General features: G+C 40.3%; 1 protein-coding gene across 7 annotated transcripts in view; it reads right to left on the bottom strand.

Moving 5' to 3' along the window:
- LOC128695724 (peroxisomal membrane protein 11C-like) overlaps positions 1-12,410 on the bottom strand; it is a 342,218-nt gene that overhangs the window by 313,312 nt on the left and 16,496 nt on the right. The window contains exon 1 of one of the 7 annotated variants that reach the window (XM_053786549.2): positions 5,173-5,324. The exons of the other annotated variants lie outside the window; for them this stretch is intronic. The gene's annotated coding sequence lies outside the window, so the exon portion shown is untranslated. Of the gene's footprint in view, positions 1-5,172; positions 5,325-12,410 lie in introns of those variants that run through there. 7 annotated transcript variants of the gene reach the window in all.

The raw sequence follows: 12,410 nt of genomic DNA, 5'->3' as shown, positions 1-12,410 counted from the left end.
ATGCCTATTTGAACATTATGACCAACAAAGCACTTCATTTAATAAAAGATGATATACATATTAACATTGAAACTACCTATATCAAGGAGGCCCAACTGCTAGGCAGGCTGGGTCAAAAGCAGAGTGTTAAGATTCAATTCCATTGATGTAGAAAAGGACCTAATAAGTTCCTCCATCAAGAAAAAGAGTAATGTCTATCTTAATGAGTGCCTAACTAGAGAGCGACAGAACCTACTTTACAGACTTCAAAAACTTAAACGTAATAACAATGTAGTAATCAAACAGTGTTTTACACTAATTATGGTAAAATTATCAGACTCGGGTGGCAGGTTTGAAATAAGAAATAAACAAAACCTAGCACATTTCCTCACATGCACTACTCTGACTGAATCTTGTTAAGCTGCATCTCAACATAACATCAACCATGTATAGTGCTTTAGTATAGTGCAACATACCCTGTTCCTCTTGTCTGACTATTTGTCGTAAGTGATTATTTACCATATTGTTATAAGTGCATGTTTTACCATATCCTTAAAAGTGTATGTTACTTAGCAAATTAGGTGCTAACAAAGGTACTAAATCAGGTGCTAAAGAGTTAACTTTTTGACTGAATCTTAGTATACCTAGAGCCTCATACATTTTTAGTTTTAATAATAATCTTAATCCATATACAGTGGAACCTTGATTTACGAGTGTCCCAACTTACGAACTTTTTGAGATACGAGCCGTTGATTTTTTTGCTCTGAGTTATGAACCAACATTTGAGTTACGAGCCAGCTCCTCCTTCCCTCTTCCCCCAACCCAAAACCTGGACACCTAGCTTGTTTATATATGATTTCATGCTTTAATTCCATGGAAATCATTCTTTTTTTCTTCTCAGCAATAATAATATAATAATAATATAATAATACTATTACAGTCAAGTCACTCAGTAAGTCAGTCAGGTCATTCAGTCAGTCTGTCTGTCAGTCAAGTCACTCTGTAAGTCACTGAAGTCATTCAGTAAGTCAGTCAAGTCATTCAATAAGTCAGTCAAGTCACTCAGTAAGTCAGTCAAGTCATTCAGTAAGTCAGTCAAGTCACTCAATAAGTCAGTCAAGTCACTCAGTAAGTCAGTCAACTCACTCAATAAGTCAGCCAAGTCACTCAATAAGTCAGTCAATTCACTCAGTAAGTCAGTCAAGTCATTCAGTAAGTCAGTCAAGTCATTCAATAAGTCAGTCAAGTCATTCAATAAGTCAGTCAAGTCACTCAGTAAGTCAGTCAAGTCACTCAATAAGTCAGTCAAGTCATTCAGTAAGTCAGTCAAGTCATTCAGTAAGTCAGTCAAGTCACTCAGTAAGTCAGTCAAGTCACTCAGTAAGTCAAGCCATTCAGTAAGTCAAGTCACTCAATAAGTCAGTCAAGTCATTCATTCAGTCAGTCAGGTCATTCAGTAAGTCAGTCAAGTCATTCAGTAAATTAGTCAAGTCACTCAGTAAGTTAGTCAGGTCACTCAGTCATTCAGTAAGTCAATCATTCAGTCAGTCACACAAACTCACGTTAACCTCTTTTTCTGTGTACAAAGTAACACTTCAGTTATGGCTACAGGTTATCTCTTATCTAATATCTTTGTTAATTCTAAGACTTTAGTGCTTATACCTCTTTGTGCCACTTTCAGCAACACTGGTATGGCTACTGGGTGTCATGATTGCTTGGCAGATACAAGATATAGTCATTAAAATATCATAACACAACTGACAAACACAGCTGCCTTGTAGGAGAGAAAGACTGGACACATGTGAGTTACTGAACCATGTTAAATTAATTATGCGATATGTTACTTAAAATTGTGCAGTAATTCTTCAATGGCAGTCTACTGTATTTTTATAATAATGATAGAGCTTCAGTTCCCTAAATTAATAATAATAAAAATAATAATATAATACTAATAATAATAATGTAGAGGAGAGAAAGAGATTTTGGGAGATGTTAAGTGAATGTATAGGAACCTTTGAACCAAGTGAGAGAGTAATTGTGGTAGGGGATCTGAATGCTAAAGTAGGAGAAACTTTTAGAGAGGGTGTGGTAGGTAATTTTGGGGTGCCAGGTGCAAATGACAATGGTGCTAGGTGCAAATGATAATGGAAGCCCTTTGATTGAACTTTGTATAGAAAGGAGTTTAGTTATAGGTAATACATATTTTAAGAAAAAGAGGATAAATAAGTATACAAGATATGATGTAGGGCAAAATGACAGTAGTTTGTTGGATTATGTATTGGTAGATAAAAGACTGGTGGAATGATGATGTAAAGAGAGTAGTAAGGGAGAAAAAGTTAGCATATGAGAAGTTTTTACAAAGTAGAAGTGATGCAATGAGGGAAGAGTATATGGAGAAAAAGAAAGAGGTTAAGAGAATGGTGAAGCAATGTAAAAAGAAAGCAAATGAGAGAGTGGGTGAGATGTTATCAACAAATTTTGTTGAAAATAAGAAGTTTTGGAGTGAGATTAACAAGTTGAGGAAGCCTAGAGAACAAATAGATGTATCAGTTAAAAATAGGAGAGGAGAGTTATTAAATGGAGAGTTAGAGGTATTGGGAAGATGGAGGGAATATTTTGAGGAACTGCTAAATATTGATGAAGATAGGGAAGCTGTGATTTCATGTATAGGGCAAGGAGGAATAACATCTTGTAGGAGTGAGGAAGAGTCAGTTGTGAGTGTGGGGGAAGTTCGTGAGGCAGTAGCTAAAATGAAATGGGGTAAGGCAGCTGGGATTGATAGGATAAAGATAGAAATGTTAAAAGCAGGTGGGGATATAGTTTTGGAGTGGTTGGTGCTAATATTTAATAAATGTATGGAAGAGGGTAAGGTACCTAGGGATTGGCAGAGAGCATGCATAGTTCCTTTGTATAAAGGCAAAGGGGACAAAAGAGAGTGCAAAAATTATAGGGGGATAAGTATGTTGAGTATACCTGGTAAAGTGTATGGTAGTTATTATTGAAAGAATTAGGAGTAAGACGAAGAATAGGATAGCAGATGAACAAGGAGGCTTTAGGAAAGGTAGGGGGTGTGTGGACCAGGTGTTTACAGTGAAACATATAAGTGAACAGTATTTAGATAAGGCTAAAGAGGTTTTTGTGGCATTTATGGATTTGGAAAAGGCGTATGACAGGGTGGATAGGGGGGCAGTGTGGCAGATGTTGCAGGTGTATGGTATAGGAGGTAGGTTACTGAAAGCAGTGAAGAGTTTTTACGAGGATAGTGAGGCTCAAGTTAGAGTATGTAGGAAAGAGGGAGATCATTTCCCGGTAAAAGTAGGCCTTAGACAAGGATGTGTGATGTCACTGTGGTTGTTTAATATATTTATAGATGGGGTTGTAAGGGAAGTAAATGCGAGGGTCTTGGCAAGAGGTGTGGAGTTAAAAGATAAAGAAGCACACATAAGGTGGGAGTTGTCACAGTTGCCCTTTGCTGATGACACTGTGCTCTTGGGAGATTCTGAAAAGAAGTTGCAGAGGTTGGTGGATGAATTTGGTAGGGTATGTAAAAGAAGAAAATTAAAAGTGAATACAGGAAAGAGTAAGGTTATGAGGATAACAAAAACATTAGGTGATGAAAGATTAGATATCAGATTGGAGGGAGAGAGTATGGAGGAGGTGAATGTATTCAGATATTTGGGAGTGGACGTGTCAGCAGATGGGACTATGAAAGATGAGGTGAATCATAGAATTGATGAAGGGAAAAGGATGAGCGGTGCACTTAGGAGTCTGTGGAGACAAAGAACTTTGTCCTTGGAGGCAAAGAGGGGAATGTATGAGAGTATAGTTGTATGAGAGTATAGTTTTACCAACACTTATATGGGTGTGAAGCATGGGTGATGAATGTTGCAGCGAGGAGAAGGCTGGAGGCAGTGGAGATGTCATGTCTGAGGGCAATGTGTGGTGTGAATATAATGCAGAGAATTCGTAGTTTGGAAGTTAGGAGGAGGCGCGGGATTGCCAAAACTGTTGTCCAGAGGGCTGAGGAAGGGTTGTTGAGGTGGTTCGGACATGTAGAGAGAATGGAGCGAAACAGAATGACTTCAAGAGTGTATCAGTCTGTAGTGGAAGGAAGGCGGGGTAGGGGTCAGCCTAGGAAAGGTTGGAGGAAGGGAGTAAAGGAGGTTTTGTGTGCAAAGGGCTTGGACTTCCAGCGGGCATGTGTGAGCGTGTTTGATAGGAGTGAATGGAGACAAATGGTTTTTAATACTTGACGTGCTGTTGGAGTGTGAGCAAAGTAACATTTATGAAGGGATTCAGGGAAACCGGCAGGCCGGACTTGAGTCCTGGAGATGGGAAGTACAGTGCCTGCACTCCAGACGGGGGGTGTTAATGTTGCAGTTTAAAAACTGTAGTGTAAAGCACCCTTCTGGCAAGACAGTGATGGAGTGAATGATGGTGAAAGTTTTTCTTTTTCGGGCCACCCTGCCTTGGTGGGAATCGGCCAGTGTGCTAATAAAAAAAAATAATATTATTATTATTATTATTATTATTATTATTATTATTAATGCATAATATGTACGTAATAATAATTCAGATTGCTTCTGCTAGTTGGCACAGCAGGTAAGCAGTAAATATGTTTACATCCCTGTGGGGGCAGTTCTCTCATGCTTGTTTACATTTTTTTTAAAGTCATTTGGCCAAATTTCTTTTTTCTAACCATGGGTCCTTGTGATCTACTGCAGTTAGCCTCAAAAATACTCCATTTTCTCTTACAGTAAGAACATGGGAAGATACTACAGTGGAACCTCGGGTTACAAATTTAATCCATTCCGTGGACTTGTTTGTATCCTGATTTGTTCGCATGCTGGGTAAATTTTCCTCATTTAAATTAACTGAAATGCAATTAATTCGTTCCAGCTGAATTCCTGCTCTCGGGAGGCATGACAAAATAACCCTAATATCAACTCTATGGCTTATTTATCTGTTACAATTCATCTAATATGACATAATAAACAATATAAATAACATAGAAACCTGATATACACTCTAGAATTAATAAAATATGTCATTAAATGGACAGCAGAGGAAGGAGGATTGTGGTCAGGAGTGGTCGCGCATTCTCGCTATGAAAACGTCAGAGGTGTTATAAGAGAAAACAGAGTTTGTGAGGCTAACTGAATTAGATCTGGTGTACATACGGCATTTACGTACCTTGGAGAAGAAATGCAGAGTGGCATATCCTGTCAGTTCACACTTTTCTTAAGAACTGCCCTTCTAGGAAGGCTCCTTGATGATGATGAGGGGCTCTTGATTTAGGGAATTGGATCTGTGCTCCAGTTCCCCGAATTAAGCCTGAATACCTCCCCCCCCCCCAGGCGCTGTATAATCCTATGGGTTTAGCGCTTCCCCCTTGATTGTAATAATAATAATAATCTTAAGAACTGTTATGTACAATTTTTATGTTTATCTCACTATACTAGGTATCTCCTGTGAGCTGTTTCTCTGTCAACCATGTGAACAGCAGCTTTTCCATCCTTTCATTGACAGGGGTCCACTGTTTAGAAATTACTGTAACGCCCTTTGCTGGCGCTATAGCCTTTATAGACTCCTTCTGCTTTAGTATTGTACATATAGTAGAGGGGCTACGCTTGTACTCAACCCGCTAAGTCCTCAACCCTAGTACCTAGTCTGTGCTTATTAATCATTTCTTGCTTTAATTCCATGCAAATCATCCTCTTCTTCTGTCCATTGCACTTGCTTTCTTAGGACACATGGTCAGAAGAAAGAAATCTGGCGAATTAACTGCACAAAACATAAGGAAATCATGAGAATTCCTTGCACCGCAAGGGTAACTCCGTAAGCACATGTGCACTGGTGACCACTGTTTTGATTGACAATGCTGTCTGATGGTGGTGTTGTCAAACTAAATTATACACAGTACATACATACATGTACTATTATTATTATAATTATTATTGTATGTATTATATTATATGCATGTACAGTGGACCCCCGCTTAACGATCGCCTCCCAATGCGACCAATTATGTAAGTGTATTTATGTAAGCGCGTTTGTACATGTATATTTGGGGGTCTGAAATGGACTAATCTACTTCACAATATTCCTTATGGGAACAAATTCGGTCAGTACTGGCACCTGAACATACTTCTGGAATGAAAAAATATCGTTAACCGGGGGTCCACTGTATTATTATATTACAGTGGAACCTCAAAAATCAAACGTATCACATATCGAACGTTTCGAAAATAGGACCATTTTTTCGGACAAACTGTGTCCCTATTATCGAACGTGCCCCTATTTTCGGACCGCTGGGTATGGGACCTGTCTGCCGGCCCGCTCTGTTCGCGTCCCCGCGCAGGCGCTGTGAGCAGTCTAGCTTTGTTTATGCTTGAGTGAACACTAACCTGCGCTCTCATTCATGCATTTTACGATTATTTAGTTATGTTTAGTGCTTGTGGGACTGTGAAATAAGCTGCCATGGGCCCAAAGAAACTTGCTAGTGGTACCCCTGTGGTAAAGAAAGTGAGAAACACCATAGATGTGAAGAAGGAAATAATACAGAAGTATGAGAATGGTGTGAGACTTGTTGAGCTTGCCAGGATGTATGGGAAAAACAAGTCGACCATCGGTTCTATCCTGTCAAAGAAAGAACAAATCAAGGAAGCTGATGTTGCGAAAGGTGTTAATATGCTAACCAAAGAAAGACCACAAATAGTTGAAGAGGTTGAGAAGTTGTTACTGGTGTGGATCAAGGATAAAGAGATTGCAGGTGATAGTGTTTCAGAGACGATTATCTGCGAAAAGGCAAGGAAGTTGCATGCAGATCTGGTACAGAAAACTCCTGGAGCCAGTGCTGAAAGTGAATTTAAGGCCAGCAGAGGCTGGTTTGACAGATTTAAGAAGCGTAGTGGCATACACAATGTTGTAAGACATGGTGAGGCAGCCAGTTCAGACAAACGGGTGGCTGAGAAGTTTGTACAGGAGCTTAAGGGGTACATAGACAGTGAAGAATTGAAACCTCAACAAGTGTTTATTTGTGACGAAACAGGCCTGTTTTGGAAGAAAATGCCAAAAAGGACCTTCATCACACAGGAGGAAAAGGCACTGCCAGGACACAAGCCTATGAAAGACAGGCTTACTCTTTTGTTCTGTGCTAATGCTAGTGGTGATTTTAAAGTGAAGCCTTTACTTGTGTATCATTCAGAAAATCCCAGAGTGTTTAAGAAAAGCAATGTCTTTAAGAACAAGTTATGTGTCTTGTAGAAAGCTAATCATAAGGCATGGGTCACAAGACAAATTTTCAAAGAGTGGGTCCATGAAGTGTTTGGCCCCAGTGCGATAAAATACCTCCAGGAAAAGAAATTGCCACTCAAGTGCCTCCTGTTAATGGACAATGCTCCTGCTCATCCTCCAAACTTATTAGACCTCTTGTCTAAGAACTTCAGTTTTATAAAAGTGAAGTTCTTGCCTCCTAACACCACTCCTCTCCTCCAGCCCATGGACCAGCAGGTCATTTCTAACTTCAAAAAACTCTACATTAAAGCAGTGTTTGAAAAGTGCTTTGAAGTGACCACAGACACTAAGTTGACCCTAAGAGAGTTCTGGAGGAATCACTTCAACATCTACAACTCCATAAGCCTTATAGGTAAAGCTTGGGAGGGAGTGACTTCCAGGACTTTGAACTCTGCTTGGAGACAATTGTGGCCAGATTGTGTCCAAAAGAGGGATTTTGAAGGGTTTGAGGCTGACCCTGACCCAGCTCACCCTCTGCCTGTTGTGGACTCTGCTGTGGCATTGGGGAACACCCTGGGGTTGGAGGTGAGTGGTGATGATGTGGAAGAGTTGATGGAGGACCACAGGGAAGAGCTAAGATAAGATAAGATAAGATTTCGTTCGGATTTTTAACCCCGGAGGGTTAGCCACCCAGGATAACCCAAGAAAGTCAGTGTGTCATCGAGGACTAACTTATTTCCATTGGGGTCCTCAAATCTTGTCCCCCAGGATGCGACCCACACCAGTCGACTAACACCCAGGTACCTAATTGCTGCTAGGTGAACAGGACAATAGGTGTAAGGAAATGTGTCGAAATGTTTCCACCCGCCGGGAATCGAACCCGGGCCCTCCGTGTGTGAAGCGGGAGCTTTAGCCACCAGGCCACCGAGCCACTGAAGAGCTGCAAGAGCTTCATCTGGAGCAGTATCAGACCACAGCTGAGGACCTTGCTTCAGAGGAGGAGGAAGAGGGAGTGGATGAGGTGCCTTCTTCAAAGATTAAGGAGATTTGTGCCAAGTGGAATGATGTCCAAATGTTTGTGCAGAAGTACCACCCTGAGCAAGCTGAAACAAGCCATCTTTGCAACAAGTTCAGTGACAGAACCATGTCCCATTTTAGGGAAATGTTAAAGAGGTGCCAGAAACAGAGGACTGTGGACAGTTATTTTGTGAGACAGGGGTCCAGTGACTTTCAAGCTGGTCCTAGTGGCATTAAAAGACAGAGAAGGGAAGTAACCCCAGAGAGGGCTTTACCTGAAGTCCTCATGGAGGGGGATTCTCCTTCCAAACACTAAACCCAACTTCTGGAACGGATTAATTGTATTTCCATTATTTCTTATGGGAAATATTGCTTCGAATTTCAGACTTTTCAAATTTAGAACTAGCTCCTGGAACGGATTAAGTTCGATTTTTGACGTTCCACTGTATTATTATATATTATATTATTATTATATTATACGTAATAATTATTATGTATTATCATTATTAGTACGTATTATTATAATAATAAATTATTATTATTATTATTATTATTATTATTATTATTATTATTAATTTAGGGACCCAGAGAACAGAACAAATTCCCTAGATCAAGAGCCCCTCACCACATACATGCATACGTACTACTACTAGTACAGTGGACCCCCGCATACCGCACGCATCGCATACCGTACAATCCGCATACCGCTCGCTTATTTCGCAAAAATTTTGCCTCGCACACCACCCAAACACCCGCTCACCGCTCTTTGTCCGAGACTCGTCCAATGTGCGGCCTGAGCCACGCTCACATGTTCCGCCGGTATACAATGAGCTCTCAGGAACGGATTAATATCAAATACCGGGAGTCCACTGTATTTTTTCTCGTCTCTCCAGAGTGCAGGGATGAATTAATGGCTTTTCAATTAATTTAAATGAGGAAAATTAATTTGATATACGAGTAAATTGAGTTACGAGCTAGCTCCTGGAACGGATTAAACTCGTAATTCAAGGTTCCACTGTACTGGTTTTCGAACAGAGTTGTGGATGCGTGGAACAATCTGAGCAGGATGATTGAGGCTAGGACCTTGGGTACCTTCAAATAGAGATTGGACAAATATATGAGTGGGAGGAACTGGGTTTGACTGGTGTCATTTGGGAATGGGGGTAAATCTTGGGTAGCTTTGGGAAGGGGTGGTTTTGATAAGGACCTGCCTTGTATGGGCCAGTAGGCCTTCTGCAGTGTTCCTCCATTCTTATGTTCTTATACTAAGGGGTTTTCTGCATGCACACCTAAATGTCATCATTTCTGTACAAACACTGCATCATGCTGAAATAAATACTAATATGAATTTGAATCTGACTCTGAATCTGAGTATTACACAAAGTATATCACCTGTGGTGCACATCGACCAAATAACTGCTGCAGCAAATGCGCATCTGATATACCCAAGACTAGCTTTTAGATATCTAATTAAAGAATCATTCACTATACTGCAAACCCTGCATACTGTGTACGTCAGCCCATACTTGAGTATGCAGCAACAGTACGGAACACACAACTGGTCAAGCACGTCAAGAAATTGGAGAATTTGCAGGGGTTTGCAATGAAAGCAGTCCCTGAGCTAAGGAGCATGTCCTATGAGGGGAGGATAAGGGAACTTAACCTGACAACACTGGAGGACAGAAAGACTAGGGATAATTTATTTATTTATTTATTTAATAATTTGAACATACATACAGAGGCACAAAAAATACAGGTAAGAGCAGCATGCCAAAGCCACTTGTATGCATAGCATTATGGGCTGGCTTAAAATTAACTTAAGATTAACTAAGCAATGATGTAATCAGTGATAAAACATTATTGTAAACAGATAACAATAAAGCACAAATGAGTATTACAAAGACAAGTCATATGGTTGCATGCATTGCTGTACATTCAGTCGAATGGAGTATTCTGTTAGGTAGTGTATTTAAAAAATAACAAAGTTAGATTGGGTCTTAAGTTTAAAATTTATGTGATATAATTGTGAGAAACATTTAAGATATACAATTTATAAGGTTCAGTTATTCAGTATTTATTTGGTTTTGGGTGAGTAAGTGATCTTTGAGAAGAGACTTGAATTTATAAACAGATAGTGTTTCTTTTATATTTACAGGTAATGAATTCCAGATTTTAGGGCCTTTTATGTGCATTGAGTTTTTGCATAGCGTGAGATGGACACGAGGAACATCAAAGAGTGATCTGTGCCTTGTGTTATGGTCATGTGTTCTGTTCAGGTTGGCAAGATGTTTGAGGGAAGGGTTAATATCAGAGTTAAATGTTCTATGTATGTAATAGGTGCAGTAATAAGTATGGATGTTTTGTATGGTGAGTAGGTTTAGTGTTTTGAATATTGGTGGAGTGTGCTGCCTGTAGTGGGAATGTGTTATCATTCTGACTGCAGCCTTTTGTTGGGTAATTAATGGTCTGAGATGGTTAATTGTTGTTGAGCCCCATGCACAAATTCCATAGGTGAGATAGGGGTAAATAAGAGAGTGATATAGGGCCAGGAGGGCTGACTGTGGAACATAGTACCGTATCTTCAATAGTATGCCTACGGTCTTGGAAATTTTTTTAGAAATTTGTTGTACATATACAGTGGTCCCCTGCTTTTCGTAGTTCCTGGCAATCGTAAAATTCGCCAATCATAGAGGTATTTTTGTATAAACATGGACTCGCTTTTCATAGGTTGACTCGCGAGTCGTAGTTCGTCCAGGACGCGTACCCACGGTGTGAGCCAGGGCGGCAGCCAGTCTGGCATTGTTTACCAGTGAGCAAAGGTCCCCTCATGTGCTCCAGCGAAATATTTCATAATGTTCCATTTATTTTAGTGCTTGCAAGTACTAAATAAGCTACCATGGCTCCAAAGAAAGCTCCTAGTGCCAAGCCTGTGGTAAAGAAGGTGAGAAATACGATTGAATTTAAGAAAACCATCATTGAACAATATGAAAGTGGTACAAGTGTGGCCGAACTGTCCAGGATGTATAAGAAACCCTACACAACCTTATGTTCCATAGTGGCCAAGAAAAATTAAATAAAGGATGCTGTTGTTGCAAAGGGAGTAACTATGCTGACAAAAATGAGATCACCAGTACCGGAAGAAGTTGAGAAGTTATTATTGGTGTGGATAAATGAGAAACAATTAGCAGGAGATACTCTTATGACTTCGTTTATTTGTGAAAAGGCTAGGCAGTTGCATGAAGATTTGGTAAAGAAATTGCCTGCAAATAGTGGTGAAGTGAGTGAATTTAAGGCCAGCAAAGGCTGGTTTGAGAGATTTAAGAACCATACTGGCATATACAGTGTGGTAAGGCATGGTGAGGCTGCCAATTCGGACCACAAGGCGGCTGAAAAATATGTGCATGAATTCCAGGAGTACATAGAGGCTGAAGGACTGAAACCTGAACAAGTGTTCAATTGTGACGAAACAGGCCTCTTTTGGAAGAAAATGCCAAAGAGGACCTTCATTACACAAGAGGAAAAGGCAATGCCAGGACACAAGCCTATGAAAGACAGGCTGACGCTAATGTTCTGTGCTAATGCTAGTGGGGATTTCAAAGTGAAGCCATTACTAGTGTACCATTCTGAAAATCCCAGAGTGTTCAGGAAAAACAATGTTATGAAGAGTAAATTGTGTGTGTTTTGGAAATCTAATAGTAAGGCACGGGTCACGAGGGAAATTTTCGTCGAGTGGTTCAATGAAGTGTTTGGCCCTAGTGTGAAGGAGTATCTCCTGGAAAAGAAATTGGATCTCAAGTGCCTGGTAGTAATGGACAATGCACCTGCTCATCCTCCAAACTTGGATGACCTAATTTTTGAGGAGTTTGGGTTCATCACAGTAAAGTTCTTGCCCCCGAATACCACTCCTCTCCTCCAACCCATGGACCAGCAGGTTATTGCAAACTTTAAAAAACTCTACACAAAAGCAATGTTTCACATGTGCTTGACTGTGACCACAGACACTCACTTGACCCTAAGGGAATTTTGGAGAGAACACTTCAGCATCCTCCACTGCATAACCCTTATAGGTATGGCTTGGGAGGGAGTGACTACCAGGACTTTGAACTCTGCCTAGAGAAAATTGTGGCCAGATTGTGTCGACAAGAGGGATTTTGAAGAATTTGGGATTGACCCTAATG

This window comes from Cherax quadricarinatus, chromosome 42 (assembly GCF_038502225.1).
Source record: "Cherax quadricarinatus isolate ZL_2023a chromosome 42, ASM3850222v1, whole genome shotgun sequence".
NCBI classification, from domain to species: domain Eukaryota; kingdom Metazoa; phylum Arthropoda; class Malacostraca; order Decapoda; family Parastacidae; genus Cherax; species Cherax quadricarinatus.
The sequence above is the reverse complement of the archived record's forward strand: the minus strand, read 5'-3'. Positions and strand labels throughout refer to the sequence as shown.